The sequence below is a fragment of the Lontra canadensis genome, unplaced genomic scaffold (genome assembly GCF_010015895.1).
Source record: "Lontra canadensis isolate GAN:19392208 unplaced genomic scaffold, GSC_riverotter_1.0 scaffold21, whole genome shotgun sequence".
NCBI classification, from domain to species: domain Eukaryota; kingdom Metazoa; phylum Chordata; class Mammalia; order Carnivora; family Mustelidae; genus Lontra; species Lontra canadensis.
The window spans coordinates 21006165-21029375 of record NW_022631015.1 but is presented as its reverse complement, the minus strand read 5'-3'; positions in this window follow the sequence as shown (position 1 = coordinate 21029375).

Genomic DNA, 23211 nt, shown 5'->3' with positions numbered 1-23211 from the left:
GTTCTTGCCCCCAATCTAAGGGTACATCATAGTTCATACAAAATCATTGAAGAGTATTTCTTTATCTCGGTGTGTTTGAATATCCAGATGTTTGGCAGGAAGTAAAACAACATCCAGATGATTGACTAGAATTTTAAATATTTCTTCCAAGTCCTGACACAGAAGGAAAGAATGCAATTTGTTTACCAGATAGATCCATGTTTAATAATCCTATGTTAAGCAAAGAATCATCTTCGTGAAGAAAAATAACTTAGAACTTTGTTTCAGATGTTATTCTTGAAGGTACTGAAATGGAGAGATGCTGCTCTCCTCCTGCCCCAGCAGGCTTCCCAGGAAGCCAGTCTGACATGTAGATGGGTGAAGAGGCGTTTCTTCTATAATTGCCATATGTGTCCTCATGCTGAAGTCACATCCTGTAGAAGCCGTGTTGACTGGTGTAATAGGAATGTGCCTGGACCCCCAGAGACAAGAAGATCAAATGTATATAAATCCTAAATAGTAGGGTAGGGAAGGAAAATTTTTTTTCTCTACTCTTCCAGATTCTTTTGGCTGGTTTATTAATTAATAATTAATTAACATCCAAGGCAGATAAATATAAGAAAAACAAATTTAATTTCATAGCTATGGGAGCCAGAGAGATAGGTTCAAGGGCAAAGTTGGGCAGTTGAGGCCTCTACATCATCCTGAGCTAAGGAAGAGGACAGGAGTCTGGGGCTTCAAAGGAAAGGAGGACAATTCACAGGAAGATGGGAAAAGCAAATGTTTGGTGAACAAAGACTTGCCATGCTAATGGAAGAGAGCAGGACACAGAGAAGGCTTTGAACATACAGACCCTGCCCAGCTCCCCACAGCAGACCACACCTGGCCCAGACTCTCTGCCATTGTCTCTGGTGATAGCTCTCTTCCTGGGCCAAACCCTCTAACTAAATTCTTAGGGACACTTAAGGGGGAGGTTAAAATCTCTTCGTAAGTCTTTGGGCCTCCACTGTCTGCAGTTCAAAGTAACCCACACGACAAAGTGGCATATTCTGGGGTGGCATACTCTCGTCCCCATCAGTAGCAATCTCTGAGGTCATTTTGCTAGAAGTCCTTCTAAATAATTGGATGATTAATGGCTATAGTAATCCTAGGAACCACAAAAGTCCATTTAAAAGACATTTTTGTTTGGAAAGAATTCTTCATTTTCATGAGCATTAAATTTCTTACTACTTTTTATATGTTGTCTAGCCTACTTTTACAATAATTGGGAGTATTAATTGACGGCACTGATAAGACTGTCATAAAATCTAATGACCACTGACATTCAGGACTGAATGTTATTTGTATTGTGAACTTTCTCTGGTTTGTCACGGTTCCTTCTCCCCCTCAAGCTGTAATTTTCCAGTGACCTTTGCCCAGACTGACCTATTGTTCACAGCTGTCACCAAAAAGGCCCTTGTTCAGTTTATTTAGGGAATGATGGCAGGTAACTGTGAAATAACAAAAGAATGAATACCATTGATCAGGGCGGACTTTTTTTTTCTACTGTTTTCAGCCACATGATAAAAACAGGATGCTTCATTCTTGGGGACCAGTGGCTGGCATAACTTATCAAAGCTGCCTTTTCCCCTTCCTCTGACTTTCCCCTTTGTTTCCTTGAGGGATGTAGAAATGACATCAAACTGTTCAAAATAGCTCTGACCTATTATGGATGACCAAAGAGATATTTGCTTTATTTTGGAGAAGAAATAATAGCTCTAACCTTTTGTTTTGTACAGAAAACAGACAAACAGGATATATTTTTTTCACCGTCTCCAGGTTTTATCTCATCCCTTCCTGCTCTTTTGAAACAAAAGAAGTCAGTTTTAAAAAGCAAAAAAGAGTAAATAAATTTTAGAAAGAGAAGTTGCATTACAATTTCCCCTAGAAAAGTTCCAGTGACATTTTACCCACCATGACTATAGGCCTTGTTATCCTAATAAATGAGTGAATCTATATCATAACTGTTTTAGGGACACAAGAAAAGAGAATGGAAATATCTCACATTTGCAAACCGAGTGGGTTTCTTGAAAAAAATAAATGATAACATTGAACAGTGAGTTCAATTTGTACCAGGTAGTGTCCTCACTTTGCCTCTTTGAAGATGCTCTTTCCAAGTTTCTCAGGCAGTAAGGTCAAGATCTCCTTATATCAAGATCATTTCCCGGTAGCTATAACCTTGTAATTCAGCAGAACCAGTTTGGAGATACACTGTCTGACTTGAAACCTTCCTAAATCACATCACCAAAACAAGATAAGCTGTCCCAGAAAAGGCATCAAATCATTTATAGCATGGCAAACAGTTAATCCCACCTAAGAAGCCCATCCTAATTAACCCCCAATCATCCCTCTGGCTCCCCTGACAAAGAGAGTCTCAGATTTCTTGCATATGGGTTTAATCTCGACATTTTCCTTTAGAGTAGTGCTGTCCAGTTAAAATTTCTATAATGGGGTAAAAAATAATTGTTAATATTTGCACTGTTCAATATGGTAGTCCTAGCCCAATTATTACTACTAGACATTTGAAATATGACTGGTGTGTGTAAAAATAGAATTTTTAATTTTCTATAAGTTCATTACCTTTAATGTATATATCTACAGGAAGCTGATGATTATTATAGTGGGTAATGTGACTTCGTAACTGCCTAGAATATGCTTCTTGGTGCTGAATTCCTTAATATATAGTTAAGGAACAATATTTCTGATCCTTTATGCTGTTAAATGTAAAATATGGTAACAAGCACCTCAAACTGGGATAAGAATGTTAAATAGCTTTTGTTCATGCTCCATGAAAATCCTAACTATGAACATTGCAAATGGAAGTTCCAGAGGCCATCTGTAGATCTATCATTTTGCAGTCCAATTGTTTCAGTTTTACCTAAGTATAAACCATGTGCAATGTTATAATAAGATATTGGCAGATCTAATCATGTTTCAAAGAGTAATTTTCCTAAGTTCTCAGAAACTCGTCAACAAACACACTTACCCCTACATAAACAAGTGTAGATGGGAAAATTTGCTAGTGTTGATGTGGTGTTTCATTGACTGTGTCAAGTAAACACATTTTAAAGATGGTACCAGTTTGAGATTGGTAAGAACTTTTTTGGAATAAAGAGCACAGTGGAAGATTTGGAACCTTCCCTTGCACACGTAAAAGGTATAAATGAGTTTGGAGGTAGGGAAAGGAGACCATATTGGAGGACATTTTCTAGAGGAGAGTGTTTCTCTCCCAACCCAAAGGAAAGAAATGAGGATGTCCCTTAGTTTAGGAGAATGAGGCTTTAAAGAAATCACCAAAATAAGCCCTGACTCCTCAGCAGCTCCCCTTTCCAAAAGGAAATTACAGAGGACTGGTGACCAAATCAACTTAGAGATGGATGAAGAGCTGGCAGAAAAAGGTGCAGGTTTGTGGAGTAACCCCACCCCCCAAAGACTCCAAAGTGAAGGACGAATCCATGTTTCCCCTAGATAAACCCAGGAGTCCAAAAGGGCCATCTGGCAGATGGACATCATAAGTGCCATTGGGGTCCTACAGTATTTGCCATACTGGAGGGAACTAGATTTTAAGTTCCTTAGATGGGGGAAAGTGAAAGGACCTCAGTGCTGCAGATGCACTGAGGTCTCCAAAGAACTCAGACATCTCAGGAGGAAATAAGTTTTAAACTCCTGCCAACCCCCTAGAGTGCTGATACTAGCTCAGGGGACAGTTTTTGTTAATTAAACAGCTTTCCTCTCAGTGTGCCTTGTGTCCCTGCCCCAGAGGGTCAGACCAGCAGGAACCAGCTGGAGGAGGGCAAGGTCAGGGAGCAGAGAAAGGAAGGAAGCTGCCTCCAGTTCTTTCCCTCCAGGCCATCCTTCCCACCTGTAGAGGCCTAAGAGAAGGAGAGATGGGGGGTGGGGGAGGGAGTTGTGGTGCATGGTACATTGTGGGGTAAGTGTGGGGTACATGGGCTCATTCCAAATCAAGTTCAACCTTCATACCAAATCAAGTTTGAAATTTGAGTCTTATAATGAGTGGGTCACTTTAGTCCAGAATGAAGTTTCAAGCTCTGGGTAAAAGTTTTTGCTATGGCAATATGAAAATATTTAAACAGATAGACACTTGAATGTTTTGACCCAGGGCTTTGGGGAAGAAGGTGTTGCAGGAACTAAAAAGGGTCCTTCCTTCTTGCCCACAGGATTAAAAACATTTCAAACTAGATGTAATACTTTAAACAATGGAATTGATTATGCTAACGGTACAATTTAAGAATGCCTTAAATAACCAATAAATATTGGAAGATTAAAGACTCAAATGAATTATTTCTGTATGTATATATTCCCTTTTCTTATTCACTAATATAACAGCATATATTAATGCCTGTCTTATTCTATGTGAAAAGCTCTGTTCTAGAGTAAAGTTTTGATGTTAGGCTGAGCATATCTTGGTAACTTCCGAGAAGGAAACCAGAGCAATACTCAGGTATATAGGGGTCACCTGCCTCAGACAGGAAGTGTATCTGACAAATGCAAATCGGGCCCTAAACCTGAAGGAAAGAAGACAAATTTCCTTCAATGGAAATTACCTGAACAGACATAATGGCTTCATTTAGTAGCAGATTGAAGAATCACAAGTTGCGTGAATGGACTTTACTACTCCTTCAGCCCAACTTAGACATTGTAAAAATTACTGAACTTAATATATTTTTATTAAATTGACCTAAGTTGAAAAAGGAAACAGAGTTTAAATTTCTTAAAAGTGCTCAGAGACTGAACAAGGAGTTAAACTCGGGCCCTGTAACTTCCTACCCTCATGTGTCCTTCAGGAAATGTGCTTTGTCATCTACCTTTGTCCACTGGATTCTTTAGCAATAATGTCCAACTTGACTGTGCCTCTCATGAGTATATGTGTCAACTGTGTGTCCCTTTTAAATATATATTCAGATCACTGTCCACTAGAATTAATGAACTCTACAGAAATAATCCATTAAAATTATAGAAAATGTAGAATTGAAAAATCATGTACTCAGATTTTCCCCTTCAATTTCTTAAAAAGTCAGTATTTAAAATACCCCAGAAAATGAACTGGTATGATATAGCGAGCTAGAAATTTTAATCTTTCATTTCTTATTTTTGTTCTTTACTCATAAGCTGAGTGAGAGTTGACAGCTGTCACTCATAGAAGATTAATTTCAATTACTCTAGGTCATGAAGTGTGTATCTACATAGACCATTAGCTGTCTTGATCAGCCACTGATGAAGTGTTTTGACTGGTAACTTTTTTCATGGGGATGGGATTAGTTAGGAACTAACACGTTGATGAAATTGTTCCTTAGGCAACTTCACCTCTCCTTAAAGAAAGCCAGCACGTGCCTGCTCTTTCTTTCCAAAAATGTTTACCTTATCTCAGCCAAGTATGGAAGCAAACAGTGGAAATGCCGAATTTGCCAAAATAGAGGTAGTCCTCTGATTTCTTTTCTTCTAGCTATGCTCTCTCTTTTTTCTTATTATTGAACATTTTTTTCCCTAAGTTTATTTTGGTAAATTTTAGTTCTAAGGTGAATAAAAAGTCTGTTTTTCTTAATCTTAAATTTTGCGGAGACTGGCTATTTTGTATTATCACATTCCTTGACTAAATTACTGGGGATGATTCCAGAGAAGGAAGCATAGGAACTCTAAAATACTAAATTTCAACATTATTTCAGTACTAAGAATACAATCCTTTTTGCTTTCATGGATACTACAGGGGTTGATAAACTTTTTCAGAAAAATCCATAAACTATTAAGACTTTTTCAGAGTTTTTCTGCCCTTTTTTAGGGCAGAAGTTTTCTGTCTTCTCAACATCCAATCAACTCTATTTTGGGTTCATAGAATATAGACAAGGTGATAAAAGCGACTTTATATGGAGGGCTATCTTGAAGCCTTCCACTGTCTTCAGAGGTATCTTTCTGATCAGAAACCTAACTGTACTGAAGATCCCCGTGACATAATATAATCATGTATTCTTATTTAACCACTGACATTGGTTTCTAAGTTTCAAGGTACAAATCCATGAAGTATCTTCCAGTTAAAGGAATTTTATTTTCTAAAGGTGGACTGCCTTATATTGAAAGGACCCATACAACATAAGCCATTTTTAGTAGATAGGTCACGAGAATTTTTCTGCATAAAAACATAAGTGACAATCTATTCCAGGTTTCCTCTGATGGTTCCAGTTTCAAATACTTATCTTGTTTTGTATATTTATAAATAATTTCACTAACCAGAAAAATAGGATACTATGGCATACCCTGTGTGTGTGTGTGTGTGTGTGTGTGTGTGTGTGTGTGTTGTTTTGACTGGGGAAGTTTGCCATAATGGTCAGAATATACTTGAAATGCAGGTCCGCTCTGCTATTAAGACTCAACCTGCTCAGTGGATGGCCAGCAAGTTCACCCGGTTGTACGTAATAGCGATAACAGAGACCTCTCAGGATGGAGAAGCCTCTGTTCTCTGTCGTTTTCATCTGCCAAGGAGGGAAAATGCATATATGCACAACGTTCATTCACTAGAGATTTTTCTGACAGCTTATTTTTTATAGTTCTGTGCCTAGACACTGAATCTGAGAGAGTTTATTACTTTGAAAATTGATTTTGCTTTTATATATCATATGCCTTTGTCTTCTAGAAAGAGGCCTGCAAGGCATGAAGGCAAATAGGAACACAGTATCTGGTGGCTCTGTGCCTTTACCCACTATAGATCTACATCCCCTTAATTGCTCTTACCTGCCCTCTGCCAGGCCCAGCCACAGCCACCTCCCACAGCCATACCGGGAGCTCCATTTGCAGACTGTGATGTGAATCCTTCACAATGCAAGTGATGTGTGTACAGACATCATGACCACACTGCAAGGAGGACACCATAATGCCACCATGCTACACTAATCCTGCCCCATTTTGTCCCTCCATTTAGATCTGTCCCTATTCTCCACGGCCATACATTTAAAAGAAAATTCTCTCCTTCATTTTCTCTGCTACCCACATGGAAAATTATTTCCTTAACCAATGTTATCTCAAGTCTTTAACATGAGAAAAATATTCTAGTTTCCAGCAGACATAAATGAATTAATGATCGACTCTCTTCTATAAGCCCAAAGTGATCTTTAATTGGTAGCACTTCCAAAGCATGCAAAGTATTTTATTTCAGATTACATGAAGGAAATATCTGGGGACCAGAAGGCCTTTGGACTCTACCCCCTGCCATTTTTACTACTCTGGCTTCAGCTTTCTCATGCTGATAAAAGAATAAAATCACTTCAGGGGAAATCATTGACATTACAAGAAGCTCACTGAAGAGTGCAGATGGTGGTATATGCCAGATTTAGAAAATTCTTACTACTATAGTCCTCCTTACGTGGAGTCCTATCTTCTGTGGTTTCAGTTACCTACAGTCAACTGCAGTAAAGCAGACAATCCTCCCTCTGAGGAATCATCAGAAGGCCAGTAGTAGCCTAACGCTACATTACGTATCTGCACCGTTCACCTCACTTCATATCAGCATGCTGGCATCTTACCATCTCACATCCTCACAAAAGGAAGGGGGAACATAGGATAATAAGGTATTTCGAGAGAGAGACCGCATTCACATAATTTTTATATCATTATAATTGTTCTATTGTATTACTAGTTACCATTGTTCGTCCCTCTTGTGACTAATTTACAAATTAAACTTTATCCGAGGCATGTATATATAAGAAAAAACACAGTATATATATAGGGTCCTCTACAATCCATGGATTCTGGCATCTGCTGGGAGTCTTCAAATGTATGCCCCACGGGTAACGGGGTAAGGGAATCTACTGTATTTCATGTTTTCCTAGAATTTTACCTACTACTGCATTTCTAAATATTCTATGATTACAGGCGCCATGTTTAATTTTAATTTTGTACAATAGTTTTTAACATGTGCCACGTAACAGAAATTCATCATGAAAATAAAATAAAATGCTGCTGTTGAGGAACATCTATCTAACAGGAAGGATAGAAATAACTCAAGGGTTATGATAGGTATGCCTGGCTAGCTCAGGAGGTAGAGCATGCAACTCTTAATCTCCAGGTTGTAAGTTTGAGACCCACACTGGGTGTAGAGAGCGCTCAAAAATAAAATCTTAAAAAAAAAAAAAAAAAAAAAAGGGAATGATAGAGCTATGCCATGCCATGAAGTCATACAACTATTCAGGCCAAGGAAAGAAATTCGTGTGATAGAGTTAGGGAAGAACGAATCTTACAGAATGAGGACGAGTTACTGTGGGAAAACACAAGTGGAAGCAAATACTTCATACACTCAGAATAGTATGAACAAAAGCAAGAAGATTAAAAAATCTCCCTGAATGAGAGAACCCCACATGTTTTTGTTTTTTGGTTTTGCCCAAACATTCAATATGAATCAAGGAGGAGCTGGTGATGGAAGCCAGCCTGACTATAGTGGCCGCTGTATCCCAAACTGCCTTTTAAGCAAAGGGGCTTAAGACCAGCCTTACCTTTCAGATAAACCAAATGTTGAGAGATGTTGGCCTTGGGAAGGGAGAAAATGATGGAGCTGGGAAGACCAGTCAGCAGATCTTTCAGAAGACCAGGGGAGAGACAATGACATTCTGAATTGGGGCAGTAACAACTGGCAGGGAGAGGAAGGGAGAGAATACAAAAATGATAATAATTGCATTGGAAGATTCACAAGATTGGCTGGGATTTGGATGATGAGGGAGAGAGGGTTTGCAGGCATCTGCAAGTTGGTTTGTGATAACATGAGCTGTGATGACTGAGCCAAGAGTGATAAGTGTTGTAGGGATGGAAGGAGACAGGAACAGGACTCAGTTCCAGAAATGCTGACTTCCTGGCATTTGCATTTCAAAGTCTGAAACATAGGGGGTAATAAAGAGCTAAAGAGATATATAGATATATATAGAGATATATCTCTATATATATCTTTTTTTTTAACTGGAAATCATCCATTTATGGGTAGAAATTAAAACAATGAGACGGCATGGGATCCTGAGGATTCGTTTATAGAGTAAGAATATTTGAGGCAGCCTGGAGGTCAGTCAGGGTCCATGTTTTAAGACCTGAGAAAGCCAGGACAGAAAAGAGTGATCCCAAGGAGAAGTGACTTTAAAGAAGATGATGTTACATAAACACATCAGAGATGACCTATGCCACCTTGTTGATATGCTTGAGGGCTTTATTCGGATAAAATAATGAGGTCTTGAGTCTGACACAAAAACCTGGTCAAGCCCTGGTTTGAAACAGCAGCCCATAGTCGCTGTTAATTGGAGAGATCTTCAATACCATCTCCCTTTCATCTTCTCAACAAGTCTGAGTTCTATATCATACAGTTTATAGAAGAGAAAAAACTGAAGCCTGCAAAAGTGAGAGATTTTCTTGGAGTCTCAAAGATGAGAAGTTTCTGGAACCAAGTTTCGGTCTTTGTCACTCCAGAATCTCAGTTTTTAACCAATGGGGTGTTTTGCTTCCTTTCCTAGTTTTTGACCACATGACCTCCATATTATGGAATAATAATCAGTTTGGATATGTTGAATACTGCTCAGCCGTTGAGTGATGTCCTAAATTCCTTTCACTGGAGTTTAGAAAATGCCTCTACTATCATAAACAGTTTTGTGGCCATGGAGCATGGGATCATAAACCACTTCTTTCCCTTGAATTGACCTTGACTCCTCCCTGTGTTTCTTTAAATAGAGCAGAGACAAGAGAAGAACTGTCACCCTTGAGAAAGTTCTGTGTGACATAGAACAGAAGGTGCTTAGGAAGAGAAGTAATTAAGTGATGTGAGTTACAGCAAGCTCTGTGGAATGAGAACCGTGAATTTCATTTGAAGATCCAAAGTCCCAGTAAAAAGTCGCCAGAAGTCTCAATATGGAGACATTTTCTATATATAAACAGGAATCTGTTGAACCCGGGAGGCATATGGATGAACTTCAAGGTGAGGGGAAGGGAGAAAAGAGAGCTGTGACTCTCTGCAAATGTACCCAAATATTTTTGAATACTTACGCATTTCTGGACAGACGATGAATTGCTTTTATTAGCCACTCAAAGCGGTCAAACATTTTTAAGAATGCTAGCATTATATATTTATTTTTATTTTATTGTGAAAATTTTCATCATAAGCAGAAGTGGAGATAATGGTAACATGTATTCTCATGCAGATGGCACCCCCTTTCAAAAATATCGACATTTTGTCAATTCTCTGTTGTTATCTATTCCTCAGCACTTTGGGTTGTGTTTTCAGGAAATCACACACACTGCTCATAGAGCATGAGAGTTTTTTAGTGTGTGTCTCTGGTTTCTTTGCCCTCCCACCCATTCTGCATGTCGTCGTGGGATCTTCTGGAAGCTCCATTCTCCTCCCATGTCACAATGATCAAACACTCTGAATATATAGGGGTTACTGGACATTCAAGACTTTCCAAACACCTCCTCCAAATAATCTCTATTTTTCCCTCCTGGGAATATTCTAGAACCTTCTGCTCTGAACAACTTTGTCCCTAAAATAGGACATAAGTGTTTGCATGTTGAGGAGTAGGATTATCCGTGATCCCTTAGAATGACTTTATTCTCTCCCTCACCTTTCTACATTCAACCACTCCTTAGAGTGATTAAGCTGAAGTTTTTTGGTGCTTCTACAGAATATCTTAGATACCTTAGTAAGGGAGCAGACTCCGTGGGATCCTCAGAGACCTGTGTATTTTACTTACCCATTTGTCATTCTGACAGCACAACTACGAAATTCTTCCTGCATTGTAGATAAACTTTTACACACCTGCTAGTCAGAAAGCAGCTGACTTTTATGTCTACTCTCTGTTTTCTGGCAAGCTAACTAACTATCTCTGGGACACAACAGTCAAATACCACTCCATGGGTGTTTTGCATGTAGGTTTGTTTGCCTGGATAACATGAGTAAGTTCTGGAGGTCCACAGGAGCCGCCATGTTGGCCCCAACTATGAATAGACAGGAAAAGAAATAACAGCTCTCTGAGGCAGACATAATTGCACACCATGTTTCTGATATATTTCTTAATCCCCATAACAATGTAATAAGGCAGAAATTATTACTGTTATCATTAGCATCTCCATCATTATGGTTGTGGGAATTTTTTCCTTGAAGAGATTGACACTCAGAGGGAACAAAACCCTTAGACATAGTTACATGGCCTGTGAGAAGAAGATGCAGAACTTTAAAATTAGCTCTATCTGCCTAAAAAATTTTCCTTGTTTCACTTAACACAAGGAGCCTTCAAAGATTTACATGAGGATCCTCTACACTTCTCTTAGACCTAATCCAAACCACCCATGATCCCTTCATTCTATCCCAGACCCACATGCCTCCCAGTTCTAGTCTGAGAATTTCATTGGTCAAATTGAAAACAACCAGAAGACAGCCTGTATCAGTTTAGTTCCAGACAAAAATAGGTTCAGGATAGTCTGTCTTGTCCAACACAAAAAGAATAAACAGGTAGAACCTCCTACTTCTCTGGGACTTGATAACTGGCCCTTTAAAAGTATTTTAACACAACCAGTCGTCAATAGGGTTGTGACGGTTTACATATTAATTTGTAGAGTTCAGTCCAGTTACAAATGAATACTGTGAAGTATTTTTTGACAACTTATTAAAAATTTAAGTATGATTCCAAAGCCTCAGGCTACTTGATTTTTTAAAGTTAAATTTTCTTCTGAAATAGCAGCACTGGATGGTTGTCAAACACCCAGAGCCATAGTAGCTTTAGGCAACTTTCCAAAAATAAAATACCAGTCTCTGTCAGTCAGCGAAGTGCCTGTGCCTTATTGTCCAAGGTTTCCTTTAAAGGATGATAACTCCTGCCATTGAAATTTGCCTGCAGCTTGGCTAGAAAAGCCCAGCTCTGCGTTAATAATATGAAACAAATTATGCCCTGTCCACCGAGGCGACCAAACAAGAGTGGACAGCCTGCTTTTGATAAGCAGATGGGTAAGAAAATAACTTCCCCTTTCCAAAGGAGTAATAAAGTCATAATGAAACTATTTCAGCACAAAATGTTTCCTTACATTGCTTCCTTCTCCCACAAAAAGGGACAGGAACAAAGAACTTAGCGTTCGTTGAACACCTACTCTGTGCTAGACGTTTTAGAGCCTATCCTGTTCAAGTAAAGTAGTTGATGTTAAGAAGGACTTTCTCTAGGTTTGGTAGCCTGTTTGAGATGGGGAAGGGGAGACAAAATTAAAGAGACAAAAATAAGTGCCCTCTTTGAGAATCGCCTTTCTTATTGTAAGATAATATGCTTTTTAATTTTAGATCTGCATCTTTCTGAGTGTCACCATCCAGGCAGGGAACGTTCACAAATGTGGTTGTTGGGGCGGGGACGCATTCTCTGTTTTCCTGCTCTCAGAGGCTAAGGTTGGTCCTGACATTTAGTGATAGAGTCAAAGATGGAGCCAGGTAGTAGGAGAGGGAGAAGCAGGGTCCTTCCTGGGCAGAGAGCCTCATGTGGGACTTGATCTGAGGACCCTGGGATCATGACCTGAGCTGAAGGCGGGTACTTAACCAACTCTCCACCAGGCATGCCCCTGGTGGGGGCATCTTCAATATTATTCTTATTAATATTGATATGACAATAATTACATGTTTGTAATCATATTAATAGTACTTTAACATAAATATGTAAAAAAAAAGAATAAAAAGGTCTCATGGTATTTTCTTCCCCCAACAAATCAAAGAAACTCAGGGATCTGTTATTACTACTGCTACTGTTATATTCTCAGTGTTTGAGAGAGTCTAAGAAAATTAAATGCCCCCCCTCCAAAGAAATTATAGTTCCTCTGAAAGACACAGGGTTTGTGATTCAGCTGTCACATCCAGAAGGTAATTTTCTTGCTTATGTGTGGTATAACATATGGATTACCATCTTTATTTCATTTATTATTTTTGTGAAAAAATAGTCATGATGTAAAACGATATTGAGAAGTAGGCTATAGTAAGTTCAGTATCCATAAAATAATGTATATCCAACCCCAAAGAAAGTCGAGTTTCCTTCTGCATGTGCAAGCAAGCTCCCTTCCAGTTCTCCGATGTCACTGACAAGCTCATATTGGCCTTGAAATGGAAATTCAGAATTGAGCTGGTGCAAATTTAAGGAAAAGGAGCCATGTGAGATCAATCTGCAATGAGTAAGTGCTTTCTTAGGCTCTCTTTGATTTCACAAACACCCATTCCTAGTTGCAAAAATGACCAATTCACCCTTGGCATACTGCCCATTAGACCAACCCAGTGGAAGGTGTTTTGCTATTTTTCCTTTCTTTTCATTTATCTTTTTGAGTGTTTTTCAACCAAACTACAAGAAGTTCAGGACGAGGCTATTCCAAGCCACAGAACATCTCTAGCAACTAACAACCAATGGTATCATTTATGTCTTGATGAAGATTATCTTGCTTGTTCTCCTTTCAACTTTGCAGTTCACTTGTTTTTCTTTATGATTCCCTCTCAAGGTATTTCTATAAAGCAAGTAACAAATTCATAACTGATTTTATTCCTGCAGGTTCTATAGCTTACCTGAAAGAATGAAAAGACTAAGATATTGGGCACTAAAGAAAATCCCTCTCTAAACACTTACAAATTACTAGGATATGCCAACATTACTTAACTGGATTCTCCCTGCTGTCTAGTAAGGGCTTGGAAAATTGCATAAAGTCAGTGGGAAGTGGTAGTAAGACCTAAATATGTCGGTTAATATGTGGAATGTGTGAAGAAGGGTATGATGGATGGCATTATTGCCTAAGGAAGATAAAACCATAAACTGGGAATTAAAGTCTATAGTAAATACAGAGAAGAGACCTGGAATTCAGTAGATGACTATGACTAAGGATAGTGGAAGGAACATTGATGGTGGACACAGTCTTATATGATCGTATGTCAACAACCAGTCTAGAAGAAAATATTAGAACTCTAAGTCTGCTAATTTTTGTTCTGGTTACTGTATGTGGCAGAATTTAAGGAAAACAATCACCATATAAAAAGCCTGTTAAGTGAAATGAGTGATCCAATGATCAAAAGGTACAAACTCCTGTTATAAGTTCTGGGGATATAATGCACAACATGGTGACTATAGCTTAAAAATTAAAACAGAATATGAAGTTTATGCCTTTTGATCATTGGATCACCCATTTCCCACTCCCTGCCACCTCTGGCAACCCCAAATCTATTATCTGTATCTATGAGCCTGGTTTTCTTTTAAATTCCACATATAAATGAGATCTTACAGTATTTGTTTCTTATCTGTCTGTTTTATTTCACTTAGGATAATGCCCTTAAGGTCCATCTATGTTGTTGCAAGTGTCAGGATTTCCTTCTCTTCCACGACTGAGTAATATCCATGATATATCTCATGTTCTAGATGACTATATAGGGTTGTTGACATCTAACTATATATGGTTGTTGATATGACTATCTCATGTTAAGTTTGAATTGCTATCAAAATATTCAGAAAATATGCAGTCCAAAAGAAGCTTTAGCGACTATAAATTGGAAATATAGCATGTGCTTTTTCTTCTCATTTACATAAAGAAGTTGAGATGCAAACCTATAAAACCATACTTGGTCTCTTCTCTATGAATCGCATTTACCCTCAATGCAGTTGAAGTTCAAAGCCCTAGGTAACTCATACCATGTACTTTTCTCTGTTGATCAACTCCTCCACCACCCTTCTCATTATTATCTTAAATTGGAGGATAGAAAAAGAAAAATAGAGTGGAGCTTGAACCTCAGTCTACTGGTTTACTTTATTCGAGGGAGATCTTTGAGCTGGAGAAACCAAATTCAAGACCAATCACATCATTGCACTAGAGCATATTATAAAAGAAGGTAAATATTTAAAGGCCCTAGTGATCCACTTGCATAATTTTGAATGTCTTTCTCCTCGAATTTTAAGTTGAACTATCTGCTTTCATTGTTTTTCTTTTTCTATTTTCTTCTCTTTTCTTTTCTTTTCCTTTTTTTTAGGAATATGTATGTCTATGTGTGTGTCTGTATTTTCCAATGTTTTCTTTGGGTTTTGGTTCAAATGATGAGATACCTTCTGGAATATTGTTTTGCTTCCCACAGGGAACAGCAGATTAGATTGGAGTCAGATTCAACCAACCCCAGCTGTAGAGCACTTGCAACGTACCAGCTACATGTTCATTTACATAAATCCTGCCAAATCTTTGTGATGAGTTTTATTTACATGCATGAATATGTTCCTCAAAGTAGCTGGCAAACTAAAGAGCAGGGAGTCCACCGTCTTTTCCACTACAGCAAACCTGAACAGGCATTTTAGGTCTTCAGCGCATTTGTATTTTTTTCAGTCTTAAAACTGATTTTGGAGAATCCTAAAGTTTTGGACACATAGTGAATTCAGGGGGATGTGTGAGGGGATAGACAGGCATGCATATGCTCCTACACACCTCACCTTGGCTGTGCATGGCTGCTGGTGTGGTGGCTGAAGGGGAATGAGTCAAAAGGGTATGAACAGCTTTTAAAATAATCTCTTTGAAAGAGGAAATGGGAAAAAAAAGGAAATGTTTTACTTGCTCTTGTTTTCTCTCTTTTTTTCATTCTTTTAAACAAGTGGGGAATTGTTTATAGCAGTTCAGATATATTCGGTAACTTATCATTAAAATGATCCAACCCAGGCCATTTTCAAGAACCAATTTTGAGGTAATGATGGAACTGTGATACACAGGTGCTGGACAGGTTATTTCACTGATTCAGTTTGATTCAGGGGGTCTTGTATACACATGGTTTTCTCCTAACCCGAAAATTATTTTTTTTACTTCTTTTTCAAAATTAGGAGTGTTCAAAGCTCCTATATTATAAAGAGAAATATCCAAGGACTTCAAATTAATGGGCACATCTCAATATATATTTCTCTCTGCATCAGAGGATCTAAATGATTATCCGTTCAATGGCAGTAATAATTTTAATTTTTAATTTTTCTAACATATCACCAACCATATTAGCTGTAGATTATGTTTTTTAAAAAATGATTTGGGGGGGAAGAACAGTTACTATCCAATGTGTCATCTCTACATTCATTCTGAATGCCCATTTTCCATCATTGGGCAATGATAAAAGAACACGTACCTAGACATTCAGCGTTGCTACTTCAACTCACACATCTCCTGTCTCTGGTGTTTGGAAAAAAAACCTGCAAATATGCAGTACCTTGTGTATATTCTTTTTTCTCTTCCTGCCAACAGATGGATCCTCCCTTCTGTTCCTAGACAACAGAGATGTCAGCTGTTATGAGAAAAGACAGGTTCCTAAATTCAGACCTTGAAGGAGAAAATCGTTTTACTTCACCTTTAGTAAGGATTTCATTTGTAAATGTTCCTGTCAATGGAAACGTACTGAAGAAGACAATGACTGAACATTGCAGCAAAACAATGTGGCAGGAGGAAATGAGGCGGTGGCAGAGCCTGGACATGCTGGGATTTGCTATCTGTGTAGACATGAATCCTTTCAAGATCATAAATCTCTCCCGCAATCTCATCCTTGGGTAAAGGTCACCTACATTTTGCATTCAAACCAACCCTCTTTCTGTTTAAAAAAAATGGAGCTCCATCAGAAAATGAATGACAATGTCTTAGATTATGACTCAATTAAATTTCACAAAAGAAAGTGGATATAAAATCATAAAACTTACTGAGAGAGAGAGAAAAAAAGAGACAGAGAGATGGAGAGGTCAAAGGCAGCTATCCAAAATCAATTTTAGTTTACTCAAGGTTTTGTTCTTGACAGTTCCTACCTTCCTATTTCCACCGGCACAGGGAGAATTTAAGGCAGAGAAAGAAGCCCACAGGGTAACAAGTGATTCCTGAAATATACAAAAGGTGGGATCAAAAGGACCTTCTGATTTTAGAAAGAAGAGCCTTATCCTGAAATCTGGGGGATACAGTAGCCCCCTTATCTGCTATTTCATTCTTCAGTTCCAGGTTCCCCCTCGTCAACCACTGTCTGGAAGCAGATGTTCTTCTTTCTGACATTTGGTCAGAAGGTCAATGGCAGCCTAATGCCAGGTCACAACACCTGGGCCATTCAACTCACTTCTCATCATGGGGGCATTGCATCATTTCACATCATCACAAAAAGAGGGGTGAGTACAGTGCAGTATTTTGAAGGAGAGGGAGAGAGTCTACATTCACTTGCTTTTATTATAGTGGATGGCACACTTGTTCTATTTCATTACTAGTTACTGTTGTTAGTCTCTTGCTGTGTGTAATTTATAAATTAGACTTGATCACAGCTGTGTATGTATAGGAAAAAACACAGCCTGTATAGTGTTCACTACTGTCATGGTTTCAGGCACCCACTGGGGGTCTTGGAACATATCCTACACAAACCTGGGGGAACTACTGTATTTCTCTGTTCCCTTTTTTTTTTTTTTAGATTTTATTTATTTATCAGATAGAGATCACAAGTAGGCAGAGAAGCAGGCAGAGAGAGGGGGGGAAGCAGGCGCCCTGCTGAGCAGAGAGTCCGTCCGATGCGGCGCTCGATTCCAGGACCCTATGATCATGACCCAAGCTGAAGGCAGAGGCTTTAACCCACTGAGCCACCAGAGCAGAGAACTTCTGTCGTGCTCTTGGTGTATGCATCCCCGCTAAGTAGCATAGGACTTAGCATGTAACAATGATAATGATGACAATGTCTAAAGCAGTATTTTTCCCCCCAACCTCCCACCCCCCACCCCTTCAAAACCCTCAGATTGTTTTTCAGAGTCCTTGTTTATTTTAACGTATGTACATAGTCTTTTGACTGTTGTAGCTGACACAAGTTTTGAGAATCTTCTATAGTCTTTGTACTATATGATGCTGCTGAGTAATACTTCTTATTCTACACATAAACAGTTAATTTTCTTAGACCCCTGTGCTAAGATTTAGTATTTGTGTTTATTAAAATTCACCTTGTCTTGCTGAGCCCAGTTGCTATATAATGCAATGAATTTGTTGTTACTTCCAATTTCATGGCACACACAGTATAAGTTTACTAAGAGATGGGGAATAGGCGGAGGATGAAATGAAATATTTCAAACGACATTTGTCTTAGGCTTTGGAAGATAAGAAAGATTTTGAGAAATGAACGTCACAGAGAAGGTTATTTTTTTTCTTATCCTATTGTATACTTTGCTTCTAACTGCCTATCACTTCCTCTAGTATCCACCAAAATATATCTTCCACATAATTGGCCTATGTGTGAGACAAGAAAAAATAAAAACATTAAATGTCCATCCACCACACAAAAGAGTTATCTTTATAATTTTACTTTATGTAGTCAGCTTTGGAGAATTTGGGAAACTCTGAAAGAAAAAGAAGCAAATTAATTTGTGAAGCAAAAGTCTCATCTATAAATGAGGTACTAAAAGATACATAATGGTAAGAAAAAGAAGAAGAGGTTCTCACAAGGATGATACACACCCAATGTATTGAAAAATGTGAGGGTTTAGGAGAGGGGATTGTTGTCAAGACAAATGGGAGATAAGTGCTTGTTATTGGGAATGCAGACTGGTGCAGCCACTCTGGAAAATGGTATGGAGGTTCCTCAAAAGCTAAAGATAGAACTAGGATCCAGCAATTTCACTACTAAGTATTTACCCAAAGAATACAAAAATATGAATTCAAAGGTATATATGAACCCTGATACTTATCTACAATAACCCAGTTATGGAAGCAGCCCAAGAGCCCATAAGCTGATGAATGGATAAAGAAGAGGTGGTATATATATGGAATATTATTCAGCCATAACAGCCATAAGAACAATGAAATCTGGCCATTTGCACTGACATGGATGGAGCTAGAGAGTATAATGTTAAGTGAAATAAGTCAGTCAGGGAAAGACAAATACCATATGATTTCATTCATATGTGACATTTAAGAAACTAAAGAAATGAGCAAAGGGGGAAAAAGAAAGAGAGAGGCAAACCATGAAACAGACTCTTAATTACAGAGAACAAACTAATGGTTACCACAGGGGAGGTGGTGAGGGGATGGGGGAAATAGGGGATGGGGATTAAAAAGGACACCTGTTGTGATGAACACCAGGTGTTATATGAAAGTGTTGAATACCAAAATTGCACATCTGAAACTAATATTACATTGTATATTAACTAACTGGAATTTAATTTAAAATTTCAAAAATTTACGGGAAGGAAGAAAATAGCTCCAATCTTTGATGTCCATGAAAAAAGGATAGTAAACATCTGGCAAATTTCTAAGAAGACCCAAAAAGAATTATCCTGCCCAAATGCCAATAGCAGCCCCATTGTGAAATAATGGTAGTAGTTAAATGACTTCTTCAAAATTCAGACAAGGTATGCCAGAATCAGGACTCAGAACCTGACTCCATGTTTTTTACAGAGTATTCATTTCTTGAAGACTTACAATATTTTATATTTGAGCAGTGAGGTGTTTTATAAACATGGTTTGTAAGAAGTAGATTTATTTCCAATTTTCCTTTTTTTTTTTTTAATTTCCATCTTGTTCTTTGGGATTTAACTTGTGCTAGATAGTTGTGTCTTATTCAGACAATGCCAGAAACCAAAAGTGCTAGAAGTTGTGTATTTGGGTATGGAACTTTTCAAGGACGTACATAAATGTCATTTCACCAAGTAAACTTGAAGAGCTGTGTAGGGTCAAGTTCATGTCTATTGTTTTATTATAAATTTAGTTCCAAAGGCAATGTCCTGTGAGACATCGATACTCAACTGTTTGATTTTGAGGAAAGTAGTAGGGCAGTGTTCATATGTGTGGGTTGGGAGGCCATTACATTAGTAAAGTGTATTTATTATCATCCTCCCTGAGAAGATGATGTCACTAGTCAGGATTTTGGGGGAAATATTCCTAGAATCAAGCTTTACAAATAACACAGATGTTGAGACAATCCTAGAAGCCTGAAATACTTGGATTCTGCAGATTTCTTTAAAAAATATTGACTATGCACATAAGTCTATAATCATCTCAAAATAAAAAGTTAAAACACATGCACATAAATATGAGAGTAGGCTTCTTTTTAAATATATATTTTGACTTGGAAACATGCCTATAAGCATACTCCATACATTGGAATTCACAGTTGGTTTGAGTAACCACCAAAGACTTGAAAGTGGGTTTATATTTTGCTCTTTCTTTCCCCATTGATTAATTTACTGGGCGACACTGGACAAATCCCTCATCTTAAAAAAAAAAAATCCCTCATCTTTCCTGTATGTCAGTATCTTTACCTCTACTAACATAGCTTGGGAGCCAGGGACAAGGCAGGCAATCTAGGTCTACAGATGATAACAAAAAGCATAACACTTTTTCACAAAAGAGGTATCATACTTTTGATTTTCTTATCAATAATATACCTTGAGGTATTCTTAAGATCTTGGCATTTATTAATTTTAGGTTGTGGTTTTTTCTGTTTTGTTTTGTTTTTTTTTTTCTTCATTTGAAGTGTTAACACAAATTGAAGTGGCTGAGATTTCTTCTAGATCAGTTCTACAACAATTTCTTTATTTCACATACAATGCTCCTTCATCCTCAAGATTTCCAGAGACACTTGGAAGCCAAAATCAGACATTTGGAAAGTATGTTCCTTCTTTCTCTGGGTACATCTCTCATTACTTACCTATATCCATGCTCCATTGCTCAAAATTAATTGACAATGTGAACCAAACAGAAATTAAGACAATTAATAAGACAACAAATCAAATACTATATATTTGCACATAAATAGGAGAGTGAAGTTTTCAGCATTTCAGCTTGCTACAAAGGTCTCTCCACAAAACATACAAAACATAGATTATACAGAACTTCTATTTAGCATCTTTCCTCTTGTTCTTATTTCCCATTTAAAATAAGTGTTATACAGTTGTGTTAGTTCTTTAAAAATAGCCCCTGGGACCCTTATGGGTTGTTTTTGTTTGTTTGTTTGTTTCTTTCTTTCTTTCTTTCTTTCTAAACCATACCAATTATAAAAATAGACTAACAAAATCACACAGAAAAAGGAGGAAAGACCCAAACCTAGTTAAAGATGTAACTTAACAAGGCCAGTATGATATCTTGATCCCCTGGGATAGCTTTGCCTTCGCTGCAGGGAGAAAAGCCTTGAAGTCCAGGATGGCAGTGAATGGGAGGAGATTGAATCTCACATCTGTGATGTCTTGAGTATTTGGACCTCAGCTTGGCAGAAGAAAGTAACAGCAGGTGAATGACTCCGAGTAGCGTTGTTTCCTGTGGACTCTTGGTTATGGTTCCCACTGTACTTGGTTGGAAACCCATCAGGACTGTTCAGCTGGAACCATCAGGATGAAATCTTTCATTTTTTGCATTCAAAGCTTGACTAGGCAGCTAAGATGGTGTATCTATCTCAGGTGACTTCGGATCCTATGGGAAGTGTGTAAGTGCTCATGACTTTGATGTCATGTTTTGTGTGTGGTTGCTGGTGAGGGGCAACCACTCAATATGTGAATAATCTCATTTCAAATACAGGACAGGAGCTGGAAGTCAGAAGGGAAGAACAATTCCTTGCCCTTAAAACAAACTGATCAAGAAAGCATAGAGTACCGAGTCCTGTGGAATAGACGGGAAACCTGTTTTAGAGGTAATGAAAAAAAGGCCAAGTAAGAGCATCCAGGTTGAGTCCAGCATCTGGGGTAATACATTCATCCCTAAAGGTAAAAGGCAACAGGGAAGCAAATGATAAATGCAAACTTTCCCTTCTTTATAATTTTGCCTCCAAGTGCCCTGGAGTAAAAAGATTCTTTAAGATAATTATGAACTTTGGGCATGCGAAGTCTCAGTACAATATTTATTATATTCCCGTTGAAAAAAAAAAAAAACCAAAAAACTTGTGCACTGAACATTCGGAATGGGCTTTAAAATATGATACTTTTGGGGTGCCTGGGTGGCTCAGTGGGTTAAAGCCTCTGCCTTTGGCTCGGGTCATGATCCCAGCGTCCTGGGATCAAGCCCTGCATTGGGCCCTCTGCTCAGCAGGGACCTGCTTCCTCCTCTCTCTCTGCCTGCCTCTCTGCCTACTCTCTTTCTGTCAAATAAATAAAATCTTTAAAATAAAATAAAATAAAATAAAATAAAATATGATACTTTCATTTTAATGAACGTATAATGTTGAACAGAAAAAAATCTCCAAATTGTACACTTGTTGACTTTCTTTTTTACTTTATATCTATGTATTCTAAGGGTTTGAATTTTAAAAATGATGTGTACATGTACTAATACAGCTGACTATTTTATAAATATTTACTTAGTTCCATATCTATTTCCTCTCATAAAACAAAATACAGGAAGCTGGATAGTACTTATGATTGAATGAATCATAGGACTGAGAAACTAGTTGCTTTATAATTAACCCAAATCTCTTGTCAACATCGGAACTCCTCAATTATGTCCAAATGGATGACATGATATGGCAGGTTCTGCCAACATCTAAATTCAAAAGTGGACAAGGTTCTGTGATGGCTACTTCACAGAACTTAACAATGAAAATGTACTCAGTCCTTGACCTTAAGGAAGCTCAGAGATTTTAGAACTATCCAATTAACCAGAGTGGAAAATTTGGGAGCACACCAGAATGTATCCATTTCCTTCTCAGATTAAAAATATGTGTTCAATGACTGCTATTTGGGGGCACTTGATTAACCTCTCCCTGGGTATTTGGTTAAATTTTCCCCTTGAAATTCTTCAGAAACATTCCTCTCTACAACCACCAACTCCTTAACACCCTGCTCACTTTACGCCCTATTCCTTCAAACTGTAATTCCTACTTGAGCTTGTTTCTGTCTTCTCTTACATCAGGCTACCTTGAAAACTGCTTCCAGTTGAATGCCTTATCCTTTAAAGATCCCAAAGTATGGGGCATCTCAGTCAGTTAAGCCTCTGCTTTCGGTCCAGGTCATGATCCCAGGGTCCTGGGATCGAGTCCCGCATTGGGCTCCCTGCTCAGCTGGGAGTCTGCTTCTCCCTCCCCTTTCCCCTGCGTCTGCTCTCTCTCTTGCTCACTCTCTCTCAAATAAATAAATAAAATCTTCAAAAAAAGTTAAAGTATTTTTAATTTTTGAAAAGAAATGGGAAAATACAGAAAAGAATAAAAAAAAATATTCATCACCAAAAATTACACAACAGGGAAAACTAGTGTTAACATTTGCTTTATTT